This window comes from Phacochoerus africanus, chromosome 10, assembly GCF_016906955.1.
Source record: "Phacochoerus africanus isolate WHEZ1 chromosome 10, ROS_Pafr_v1, whole genome shotgun sequence".
NCBI classification, from domain to species: domain Eukaryota; kingdom Metazoa; phylum Chordata; class Mammalia; order Artiodactyla; family Suidae; genus Phacochoerus; species Phacochoerus africanus.
Genome location: NC_062553.1, coordinates 26,972,392 through 26,986,492, shown reverse-complemented (window position 1 = coordinate 26,986,492; position 14,101 = coordinate 26,972,392).

Sequence of the window (14,101 nt, the reverse complement as noted above, 5' to 3'; positions counted from 1 at the left end):
CACAGCATATTTCCTATTTGTATATTTTCATTTTTCTTCCTTGGTTCTTTATTTTCTTTACTTCTCTAGACAATTTTCAGAGGTTAGTTATTTCTGTTTTGAAGATAAATAAACAATAATACTCTAATTCTGAGAAATGCTACGTCATGATTTGGTAATTATCACTCACTGAACTTTAGCAAATGCTTTATATCAGAAGTTGTTTTAGAGTCTGATTCGTCACAAAGAGTATAATGTGTGTTGGCAACGCTATAGGGAAAAAAATCAGAAAAAAAACTAAGGCTGTGGAAAAATGGTAGAACCACAAAAAATTTTAAAATATCAAGACATGAGTTTCTTTTTTTTGAAGTAAATGATAAACTCTGTTACCTAAAGTTGTCTTTTAAAAGTTGTCTTAAATTGTTCACTTTCCACAACCTTAGAATCATGAAATGGCATGATATTCAAATAACAATTTGCTTTAGAGTTTTGAATGGCAAAGACATTATTTCAGATGCTCATTAGGTATTTTTTATATCAAATTTGGAGTGTGAAATTCATAGAAAAATTGTGATGTGAAGTCTTTAAAAAAAGAGAAAGAAAAGCTCTATTCAGAATAAAATTTCCAAAATGATTCAGAGGAGTTAATTCTGCCACAATAATTTTCTGTGGTCAAGGATACAATTGGCTTCTTTGGAGAATGAACTTACATGTGGTAAACCAGTTAAAATTGCAATATTTAAACATCTTAAGAGCTTCAATAATGAGTATCACTTCTGTGGAATTGATAAGCAGTATCAGTCTTAAATTTTATACCTATCTGATCCATTTATCAATTTGTAATGAAACAAAAAGGCGAAGAGATAAACTATCCAGGACAAACCTGTAATGTTTTAATGTATTGCACTGCAAACAATGAGTGCTGTGGAAAGTATAATCTTAATAGAATGAGAGTTACACATTGCATGTGCATTTACTACCTTTTTGTTCCTTCTCTCTCTTGCTCTCATTCTTTCTTACTCCCCATCCCACACACGCCACTGGAATGGAAATGGAAATGGCTTTTATTTTTACTATTATTATTTTACTATTGAAGATAACTGAAGCAGCTATGTAAAAAAGCAACTCTTTAAGAGTAGGCTAATTTAGGAATGTGTATCAGATTTGCAGGTACAAATCACCTTTGCAGTATTACCCCAAATCCTAATTACTGGCTGGCTTGTTTAGTAGAGGACATACAAAGTCAAGTTAATGTCTAGTTCCCTCATACTTTTGAATCTGGAAATGAGAGGCTTTTTTTTGGGTTCCTGGACTGAAAGAGAAAATGCTTGAGAACTACCTGTAGCCCAGTGCCCTATAACATAGACCAGAAAAACAAAGATAATTTGGATAGTTAAGTGATAAACACATATAGTTCTTACTTAACATGGGGAAAGGACCAGGCAGAGACAAAGCACACCAGAGCTGATAACTAGCATTCGCTGTTGTTATTAGTATTTCTGAGTATGGAAGGAAGTGTTCTGCTTTTCCCTCTTTTATTTCTAATCCTCTTTTTAATTCTTTTAACTTGTCCCTAAATTTCCCTTTTGGCTCTAGAAAAATTCAGAATGCACATGCTATCAAATATTTCTGTAACTTGAATGCAGACTGGTTTATAAAATAAGTTAAAAATAAAGTCCACAAACTTTTTACAAAACCTATTTTATTTACCTTATTCATTGTTCTCAGAAATTCCTGTGATACAGACATCTTTATAGTCTGGTAAACTAGGTGCAATTCAAACTAATTGAGGTAAAAGCTTGTCTCAGATTAGTAGGCAAGCAAGATTTACAAACATTTCTAAAACTAATTACACTGCCATTTGTTCAAGTACCTAAAATATTTGGCCAAAAGCACTCATTTTGACTCTCAGAAAGCAAGTCTTTGGACAGCATGGCACAAAAATATGGCCTGAAGGATACTGAATGATTTGTCCTCAGCACATCAAGCTGGCAACAACAGTCTGAGTCTCAGACTTCTCCATATAGTTGGAAGAGTAAGTATGCTGGACTTAAAAAGATGCTCAAAATTTGAGTTATTAAAAGACCAACTGAGGAGTTCCCTTTTGGCACAGTGGGGTAAGGATCCTGAATTGTCACTGCAGTGGCTTGGGTTGTTGCTTTGGTGCAGGTTTGAAACCTGGCTCAGGAACTTCTGTATGTCATGAGTGCAGCTGGGGAAAAAAAAAAGGTAAACTGAGATATATCAAACATTTTAAGTTTATTCAAGCAAAAATCAGTTTAAATTGGGCAGTGCCAAACAGTTAAGTGGTAGGAGCACTCCAGCCATGGGAGGTAAGAAAAAGACTATTAAAGAGAAAAGGTGGAAGAAATGGAAGGAAATTAATAACTAGTTATAGTTTAAGACCTAGCTGGTGGTTTGTGTTTGGTAGTTCTGATTTCAAGTTCATAACCTCAAGACTGGCTTAAATTTTGGTTTGCTTACATAGGCTGCCAGGGCATTAGAGCTACATTAGAGTCTAATGGCATCCTTGTTTAACTGATTTAACAGAACTTACAGTATTTTCACATCTTAATTGTTTGCAAGTATAAGTTGGCGAGAGGTTTTGACTTTGTTTTGAGAGAAATACCACAAGGGAAAAATGACCGACATTAACAACATAGAACTGTTAGCCTGAGTTCTATGCCTCTGGGATCAGCAGAGGTTAAGAAATTCCCTCCTTTTTTGAATTCAGGAAATAGCTTACTGCAAAAGGAACCAGTCTTTCTCCATGACTCTCCATAAGACTCATGAATATCCCCCTTGTTTACATGTAACAAAATCGGACACAGACTCTCCAAATACTCATTCTTTGTCTCAGAAAAAGATTAGCTGAATTTCTGGTCCCACTGATCAACAGTGTTAAAAAAAAAAAAAAGTGCTTGTTAACTAATTTGACTGCATTAGTTAAGCTTTTCTTCCTTTCTCCAAGACTGGATTTTTGACCCACCCTCCTTAACAGCTTCTCCTGAGAACCTGCTGAACACAAGGCGAAACAGTCTGTGATGAACCATCTCTACCCAGCCACACCCAAGACCCATTCTTTCTAAGGTTATTAGTCCTTCCCTACAACAGAAGTCTTTTTCTGCCTGCCCTTTGAGATTCTTGTCAATCTCCCTATTGCAATAGTCCCTTTCCCCTTATTGCAACAGTCCTTTTTAAAAGACTTTGTTTACTAGTTTCAGATTTTATTTAGTTTAACAACATTTAAAATTTTAATCATTGAATTATATTAACCTATATACTTTACTTGAGAGAAAAGATGCATCTCTGCATCTATAACATAAGGGACATAATCATCTGAGGTCTAACAAGGAACGCTGCTGTTTAAATACATATTGATGCGGTTATAGCTGCTTTCTCTTTCTTCTACATTTGCCTTTAAAACACTTATGTTGTTCCACTTAAAAAAAATCTTCAAAACAAACCTGAATTTCCTAAAGACCAATTAAGCACAATCACTTCCTTTTTTTGTAAATGTACCTTTCCTTACCTTGAAAATACCTATAGATTATGCTATAAAAATTATATTATATAATCTAGAAGGATGAGTGCCCTGGAGAATATTTTAATGTTCTACTTTCAATAATCATTTTCTTCCAAATCAAGTTTGAATTGTCCTTTCCTTCAAGGCCATCCCATTACTTCACAAGACACTGTATTATAGGCAAGTTCCTCCTGTTCCATTTCTCCTACACTTGACACCATTGATTTCCACATATTATTTAACTGTGTGGCAGAGCAGAAGGGGCTTCTGATATGGAATCATGTAAGCTTGGGTTCAACTGCAGGCTGTGCTACACATTTTCATTTTAAACTCAGGCAGGTAATATGGCTTGTCTATTCATAAAGTGGGAATGATAAATTTACCTTGCAAGAAAAACGGGTTAGTAACTAAGATAAAGATGCAGGACTTTGCAAAAAACAATTCAACCTTAATAAACAATAATCCCTCTTTCTTCTTTCTCATGACCTGCCAACAACTTTACAGAATCACTCAGGAAGTTCTTGGTTCATAAATTGATTAGAAAGTCGTAGATCTTGTTAAAATGGAGACTAACGAATAAAACTGTTACTGTTCTTTGTGGAAGAACACTTAATTTTCCATTTTCCTCTAGGAGAGGACATAGATAGAATTATTAACATAAATTAGGAAAATATTCCAAATCACTTTCTTTTGTTTTTGTTTTTTTATCTTTTGTCCTTTTTTTAGGCCCTCACCCTTGGCATATGGAGGTTCCCAGGTTAGGGGTCTAATCAGAGCTACAGCTGCCGGCCTACGCCACATCCACAGCAACACCAGATCTGAGCCGTCTGCGACCTACACCACAGTTCACAGTGATGGGCAGATCCTTAACCCGCTGAGCGAGGCCAGGGACTGAACCCGAAACCTCATGGTTCCTAGTCGGATTTGTTTCCACTATGCCACAATGGGAATTCGCAAATCACTTTCTATATAATCTTTTTTTTATCATTATTTCATAGTTATGTATTCTTTTAAAATATAGGCCATAAGGAATTAATATTTTCCATTGTCTATGTCATGTACATTTCTACTATTTACTGAAGTCAGCAAAATTAATACTAGTATGAAAAAAAAGTAAACTAAAAGCAATGGGCTGAATTTCCCTTGTGGCGTAGTGGGTTAAGAATCTGGCACTGCTGCAGCTGCGATGCAGGTAGGCCCTAGCTGGGCTTGGATGCAATCCCTGGCCCAGGTACTTCCACATGCCATGGATGAAGCAAAAAAAAAAAGAAAGCAATGGACATTACAACTTGCTAGATAACGAGATACCACGCTTCTCAAGTATTATAGGTTGAATCTGTATGATTCCTGTATTCTCATTTCATTTAGGGTTCTTCTTGTTTTGTTTCTGTTTCTTTAAGATTATGCATGTTTATAGGAATAAAAAGTATGGGGCCATTAAATGATACGGGTTAGTAATAAGTGTCATATGTTAGGCATTCAAAATAAATTGTGAAATGCAAAGTGATTTTTATTCATTAAACATCTGTCTTCCAGGGTGTATTTCTTTTTTTTCCCTTTTTAACTAAAATTTATAAATAAAAATTATATATATTTAGGGTGTACAATGGGATTTTATAAATAAATATATATACATACACACATATACAGTGATATGATTACTACCAACTTAAGCTCATCAACATATCCATCTCCTCCCATAAATACCATTTTTTGTACCTGAAATTTATCCTCTTAGCAAATTTCCAGTATTCCATATAGCATTATTAATTGGTTTTATTCCCTCTTCTTATTTTCTAATTCTTTATTTAGCATGCATAAAATGCAACTTTTTCTATATTGACCTTATATCCAGCCATTCTCATAAATTCACAAACTTATTTGTTCCAGTAGTTTTACAGATTTCTTTTTTAGATTTTCTACCTTCATAATCATGCCTTTTGAGAATATAGTTTTATTTTTTCTGTTTCTTATATCTTCTTTTTCCTTTACCTGAGGCTAGAACTTCCAGTAAAATGTTGAAGAGAAGTATTGATAAACAAGCACTGTTATCTATCAGTCTTCAAGTCTAGCACATCACCTTTAAATATGCTGTTTTTTTTATTACATATGGCAAATTCCTTTCTATTCCTAATTTGATAAGTATTTTTCATCAGAAACAGGCACCAAATTTTATCATTGCTTCCTGCTCTTTGTTTTGCTGTTTGTACCTTCTTCCTTTTTAGAAAATGATCAGTTAGATATTACAGAGTATTAAAATGTAATTATTTTAGCAATGCCTCTTTAGAATCCCACTTTAATGCTGGCAAATGCCTACATTTATAATCTACAGCAAAAAATTTAGGTATCGTGGTGGGATAAAGTGGTAATACGAACTCTCCTGTATAGATGCTATCATAGTTGCCTATTACAACTTTCATGGTCCCACTGCCTATATTCTACGTGTGGCCGCTTTATTCTTAACATCTGACTCTGTCCTCAGAGAAGTTGATATTCCTTCTAGACCATTGTGCTTTGTATTTCTTTTTATCAATAATCACTTTCTATGTATTACCTTGTTTTTTATTTTGTTCAGTTTCTTCGCTTTCCCCCAAATAAAACATGGTTCATGAAAGCCGTCCGAGTGATTTAGATAAATAGCTTGATTTGGAAAGCAGAGATATGCTTAATGGTATTTTTTCAAAATTAGGTTTAGCTAATTAGAAAGAAAATAATTTTCATAGTGATACTCAAAACAACAGAAAGTTTTGAAAAAGGTAGTTATGACAGAATAAGAAGGTGTACCTGACAAAGCTTAGAATAGGATGTTTACTTGTGTCATGAACACTGCACATTAGCAAAGCATGAACACTATGGGTATAATGAAATAACAAATTCCTTTTTATACAATTTTTGAAGAACATGGGAATTAAAGATATAAAAAGGGGGTTAGAAAAATCAAAGAAAGCTCAGGAACCAGCCCTGGGATAGGTGATAGAGTTGGGGTTTCTAGGAAAATCTATAAGCTAGGTCTATCCAACTTCTAGAGAAGGAGAATGACAGGGGCATGATGTCAAGCCCATGGCAGGATGTTGTCTCTCATGGCTACTGCCACACTCAATTTGATGAGATCCAGTTCCTTGGTTCACATAAATTCTGTCTAGGTGTGCTTATAGCAACAACAACAACAACAGAGAAATACTAAGAAATGCAGTCAAAATAATGACAGAAAGAGAAAGATTCATTTACTCCTGGTGAAATAAATTAATACTACAATCTAATGGAGCATTATTAATCAAAATTTCCCCTCAGAATAATAGTTTACAGCTTTTCCTGCCTGTTCTGTATGAAGAATTCAGTATACCTGTAGCTTAACACCTGGTTAATATAGTAGGTTTCTGTTACCTTTCTAAAGACAGTTATTTTTTTATTCTTTATTTTTCTTAGCACACTCTATCCTTTTAATTGTCTCAGAGCTGTGACTTAAAATAAATAAAACATACATATTTAAATATATAAATGCATATGTTTATGAAAATTAAAATATAGGAAGGGATCTTACTGGATTCCTAAAGATTATAGTTATAATTAAAACTCTTGCACTTGTAGTTTCTTTTTTACCATCCCTAATATGGATCTATTTTGTTATCACTCTGCAAATATTTAAATAATTATTCCTTTCACATTACATTTCAATCACCTGCATATGAAATATCTAATGTAATAATGACTGATAATAGTTATAATACCAGGGACTGAAATGGACTAGTTACCAAGTAATAAGGCAAGGTAAGTAATACATTGGTTATTTTCTAATAGATTTTTTCACTCTGCTTTTCACAGTATGTCAAATTTTTATATTTTATTCAGCACTGCTAAGGTGTTTGGTTCCATATTTAATGAGAAATGAATAACAATTTCCATCTGGGTAGAACACTTAAAACAACCCACTTTCAAAAGTATAATTTAAGAAACAATATATGAGAGAAAGCCTCTGCCATTCAAATCTCCAAAATTAACATTGAAATCCATATAAGCAGTGAATGTATATGTATACCTTTTAATATTCTAGTTTTGCTGTCACCACAATCCCCTCAACACATACATAATGAACAGATGTTACTGACGTGCACACTGGCATGGGGGTATGTCCCTTGTGTAAAGTGCTACAGAAAGCATCCCTACAAAATTCTTCTTTAGTGCACTGTAAGAAATATTGTTGAGGATGATGCTAACTATACTACACAATTTGATCTTTATGATCTCTCATAGGTAAAAATTCTAGTATTAAGACTCTAAAATAACTGGCCTTTTGATATTGTAGGCAGACATTTTGCCATTAACCTGAAGAATTCTTTTCACTAATGGGATTCATGAAATAGTAAAAAAAAAAAAAAAAAGAAAAGAAAAGAAAAGAAAGAAACCTGAATAGACATTTCTCCAACAATGATATACAGATGGCCAACAAGCATGAAAAAATGCTCAACATCATTGATTATTAGACAAATGCAAATCAAAAACTACTATGAGGTACCACCCAACACCAGTCAGAATGACCATCATTAATAAAAGTCCACAAATAACAAATGCTGGAGAGGGTGTGGAGAAAAGGGAACCCTCCTACACCATTGGTGGGAACATAAATTGGTACAACCACTATGGAAAACAATGTGGAGATACCTCAGAAAACTAAATATAGAACTACCATATGACCCAGTAATCCCACCCTTGGGCATATGTCCGGACAAAACTCCTTGAAAAAGACACATGCACCTGTATATTCATTGCGACACCATTCACAATAGCCAGCACATGGAAACAACCTAAATGTCCATCGACAATTAATGGATTAAGAAGATATGCTATATACATAATGGAATACTACTCAGCCATCCAAAGAACAAAATAATGCCATTTGCAGCAACATGGATGGAACTAGAGACTCTCATACTAAGTAAAATAAGTCAGAAATAGAAAGACAAATACCATATGATGTCACATATCTGGAATCTAATACTGGGCACAAATGAACCTTTCCACAGAAAAGAAATTGATGGACTTGGCGAACAGACCTGTGGTTGCCATGGGGGAGGGGGAGGGAGTGGGATGGACTGGGAATTTGGGGTTAATAGATGCAAACTATTGCCTTTGGAATGGATAAGCAAGGAGATCCTGCTGTATAGCACTGAGAACTACATCTAGTCACTTATGATGGAGCACGATGGAGGGAAATGTAAGAAAAAGAATGTATATATGTATGTGTGACTGGGTTACTTTGCTGTAGAGTAGAAAATTGACAGAACACTGTAAACCAGCTATGATGGAAAAAATAAAAATCATTTGAAAAATCTGGGTCTTAACTATCTCATGTATATAGGTTTGTACTGTATTGTAATATCCTCACTGCTAGTGACATGATATGGCCCTACCTTGCTATTACTTTTTTATTTCAACTTAAGTTATATTATATCCTATGTGTCTATATATTCATTCATACATCTTTCTGTACCAAGAATACATAGAAATAAATAAACTGCCCCTTTTCAAAACCTAAGATGTAAATATGCATTAATTTATATAGATAAGAAAATGTTTTGCTCTCACACAGGGTTTAATTAACATTTATCTGTCATTTCATATTTAAACTGTTTACATAAAGAATCTTTGACCAAAACACCACCACCAATAATAATAAAAAATGCAATGAAACTAATTCCTGAATTTCTGCAGCATTGTACGTCTCAAATTAGCAACTTACTAATACATCAAGAAAACTAAGAACCCTATCAGAGCCACGTTCTTGTCAAACTCCTCTTCAGCTTGTTTCAGCACTGGGTTCAATTTTTGCCTTATTAGATTCTACCTTGCATATGCTGCCTGATATTTCCTTTTAAAATGACTTTTTTTTTTACCATTTTTTTTAAATTGAAGTATATAGTTGATTTACAATATCATGTTGGTTTCAGGCATACAGCACAGTGATTCAGTCGTATGTATAGATAAATATGTATGTATATATGATTATTATACAAAGACTATTTAAACCAGGAAATCTAGAAAACATAGATAAATTTCTTACATGTGTATTTTGTATCTCCACAGTTTCTTCTATGAATATTCATGCCATTTTTCATGGAAATTATAGAAGCTCTGGAGCTACTATTTTGTAATTCTTCCTTACATTCATTCTTTTTTTTTTATGAGCACCCTTCCTCATATTTTTTTAATGACCATAAATCAGTTTACCTAATGGACTTACTATAAGACATTTAATAACTCTCATTACCAGGTGATTTAAACAATTCAGCAATATAAGCAATGCTTTGACTATACCTAATAGTTTAATAGCTCTTTGAAGTGAAACTGTTGAGAAAAAAAGGGAACTAAGTACCAAAATTTTGACAGAAGATGTCAAATTGGTTTATAAGCCAAAAGAATTTTTTTTACTACTTTTGCACCAGATTGTTCTTGTTACCCTGACATATTTATCATATTCCCACCAGCTTAAGAATCACTGCTGATACTATGATATCAACTCTAGACTTCTCAACTTGCCATTAGAAAATGTTTTATGCCGATTTATGTTGTATAGATGTATCATTTTATCCTAAGTAATATCTAAAACAGGAAAGCTCATTTTTGTAAATCTGTTTTACCTTTTATGTTGTTTAATGCCTCCTTTCATTCACCTTGTCACTTCACTGTGCCTCACATATACTATCAAGTAAAATTGTTTAAATTCAGCTTTATCCTGACCAAAACCCAAAACCAATTAAAAATGTAAATTTTCTCAAATCTTATAAAGGAAAAGGGCAGGACCTCCACTTTTTTCTTTCTTTTCTTTTTTGGTTTCACCTGAAGCATATGGAAGTTCCTCGTCCAGGAGTCGAATCCAAGCCACATTTGTGACCTATGCCACAGCTGTATCAATGCCGGATCCTTACCCCACTATCCTGGGCCAGGGATCAAACTCACGCCTCAGCAGCAACCTGAGCCACTTCAGGGACAACAGGGGATCCTTAGCCCCCTGCGCCACAGTGCGAAGGAACTCCAGGACCTCCAATTTTATATAGCTATGATGATTATGATGTAAACCTAGAATATCAATATTAATAATGATAGTAAGAATTATCATAGAAATTCTACTCAGTGAATGCTTATTATATTGTAGTCACTATGCAAAATGCCTATAAAATGATTTAGTTTATTATTTACACACGACAGGCAAGGAAATGAAAGCTTGATAACTAAAACATTTCATGCTGCTGGAGTTCCCATCGTGGCTCAGTGGTTAACGAATCCAACTAGGAACCATGAGGTTGCAGGTTCAATCCCTGGCCTTTCTCAGTGGGTTAAGGATCTGGCGTTGCCGTGTAGGTTGCAGATGCGGCTCGGATCCTGAGTTGCTGTGGCTTTGGCATAGGCCGGCAGCTATGGCTCCGATTCAACGCCTAGCCTGGGAACTTCCATATGCCATGGGAAGCGGCCCTAGAAATGGCAAAAAGACAAAACAAACAAAACAAAACAAAACAAAAAAACATTTCATGCTGAAGCTATACCTCACTCTGTACATTCATTCTAAATGTCAACCTCATTACGTCTCTTGCCAGCTTGTTCTTCAGGACTTTGAACATCTATCGCCTTTATTCACAGCACCCCTCAAAATTACTATGCTACAAAAATATTATTATCTCTTTCTCCTTTTGGAGATAATCATTTGTCAAAATGATATGACAATAACTAGCTACTTTATCTATCTATCCATCCATCTATCTATCTATCTATCTATCTATCTATCTATCTATCTATCTATCTACCTATCTACAAATATACATATGTAGGAGTTTCCATTTGTTAAGGACCATATGTACTATGTAGTCTCCATGAGGATGTGGGTTTGATCTCTGGCCTTACTCAGCGGGTTAAGGATCTGGTTAATACAAGCTGTAGAATAGGTCGCAGGTACGGCTCAGATGCAATGTTGCTGAGGCTATGGCATAGACCTCAGCTGCAGCTCTGATTTGATTGCCTGCCTGGGAACTTCCATATGCCACAGATGCCGCCATAAAAAAGGAAACAAATAACATATATAGCCCTATGTGTGTGTATAATATAGAAATTAACCATTTCATTTAGCAATTAGATATATACTATATGCACATTTGCTTACCTTCCACATACATGTGAGGATTAATTTTCATCTCAGCATTACTATAAAAGGATGTGAGTATTTTTAATTTAAATATGCAAATTGAAATTTTTTTCTGACTCCAAAAGAATTTGTACATTTCAGATAAATCACACAAGTCATTTGACCCAAGATCACCAAACTCTTTTCATTTTTATACTTTCTTATCTTTTGCCTTTCTTTAGAAACAAACCCAATATCTAATCATAGTATAGTAAAGGTTATTAAGAAACTGAAATAATTTATAATTTATTTTTGCTAAGTAATTGATAAGTTGGTTTTAAAATACCATCTCTAATTTCAGTTGTTTCTATTAATCATTTCAATTGGCAGACAAAGTTTTGAACCCTTTTTCTAGGTAGAGAATAAAACATTTGTATTTAATTCTTTTTACAAAATATTTTTTAAAAGGTATAATCCACTAGACTGATAGCATCACTAGAGTCATAGGGCAGGAACTATCTTTATAAATTATTTTCTGACTCCACACAGTATCTAACCAGATAAGCATTTTAGGTTACTTCACGGGAAATCAAATCTTATTTATATTTTGCTCACCTGATATAAGAACTAGAACCAGAAGAAATGCTGATAAATTTCTTCTGGTGTCCAGTTGTTCTAGATGTTCAGATGTTCAAAATAAATACTTAAGTTTCATTTTACCAGGACAAAAATAAACATTTGGACATGGATTTTTTAAATAATTAGCTCCAAACAGTGACTGGAAAGACCAAAGAAACTTGCTCTTTAACACCACATAAAATAAGAAAAAAAATTACAAATGTTACTTGGGCAATTGCTTTCAACCAAATCAGAGATCTTGTTGGACTAAGTTTCTGGAGAAAAATACTAACAATTAGAGAGGGCATCTGTATACAGTGCTGTCATTCAATGCACCTCATTTCAGTGTAGAATTATTTCCTCAGAACAAAATCTATTTAAATTAATTCAGAAATAGGTTAGAAATAGATTTATTTTAAAAAATACTACAAATTGTGAAAATATATTCTGCTTATATAAGAGGAGTTATTAAAATAGAGAGAGAAAAGAGATACCATATAATTTAGACTGGGATATATATATTTTTGTCATAGTCCCCAGCATAATAAAAATATATTTATTTTATTATTTCCATGCACATGCTACTTTTATGTGTAAGGGAGTTTTGTAGCTCTATTCATAGTCACACAACAGCTTAAAGTATCTAACTTGCCAAATCTACCACTCATTAAATTTTAATACTGCTATCAAAGTGTCATTATGTAAAATATATGTATAATTAGAAAAAATATTGTATTTGCAGGAGGTATACTAAGGATTCACCTTGAATGTGACATTGTATTTGACCAACTTTACTATTCACTATTCTGTAAATAAATATATTCATATGTTAAGAAAAAATCAAAAGGGAGGTTTCTACTAACCCATTTAAACAGTTTCTTATATGCAATATATAGTATAGATTACATTAGAGATATAATTCAAAGATACACTGAAATATATAGAAAGCAAATGCTGTTAGTATTTAGTGTAAAAATAGTATCAAATACCCACTGATGCCATTTGAAATAATTAAGTTAAATATGTTTGTAGAATGAATCATTGCTTATTGTAGAAAAATGATACATTATTTTCACATTATGAACTAGAGAAAAAGAAAATGACTTTAATATTTACTCGTAATTTCTTCATACTCATAAATCACTCATAAATATTCATGATGTCATAAATTTATTCAAATACAAATACATTTTTGAATTTTATTTTTATACTTTTCTATTGTTATAATATTTATATTATATTTCATAATTTTAAGTTAAATTTTATTATGTTATATGCAAACAATCTCTATTGAAATACAAAGATCCATATAAAAAAGTCCTTTTTGTTCTGGTCATAATCCCATTTCTTCTCTTTTAAACCCAGCATTCAGCAGCATTCTAAATTTAACATATACACCTTTCTAACATTGTTGTGTATTTACATGTTTATATGATGCACATGTACATGTATACTAACTATGTACATTGTACAAGTATACTGTATTGTTTCTTAAAATTTCCATTTGTGCTGTCAACTGAATATATGTATATATTTTTTGCTGGTCTTTTTTTTTATTAGGGTCACATCTGCGGCATGGGGAAGTTTTCAGGCTAGGGGTTGAATCCGAGCTGTAGCTGCCAGCATACACCACAGCCACATGTCAGATCCATAGTCTGCAACCTACATCACAGTTCATGGCAATGCCAGGTCCTTAACCCACTGAGTAAGGCCATTATGGATACTAGCCAGGTTCATTACCGCCGAGCCACAATGGGAATCCCTGAATATATATATATTTTATAATTTGCCTTTTGTTTTCATTAAAGAAAAAAAAACAGGTTTATACAGATTTTAGTCATTACTTTTTTTTGTCTTTTTTTGCTATT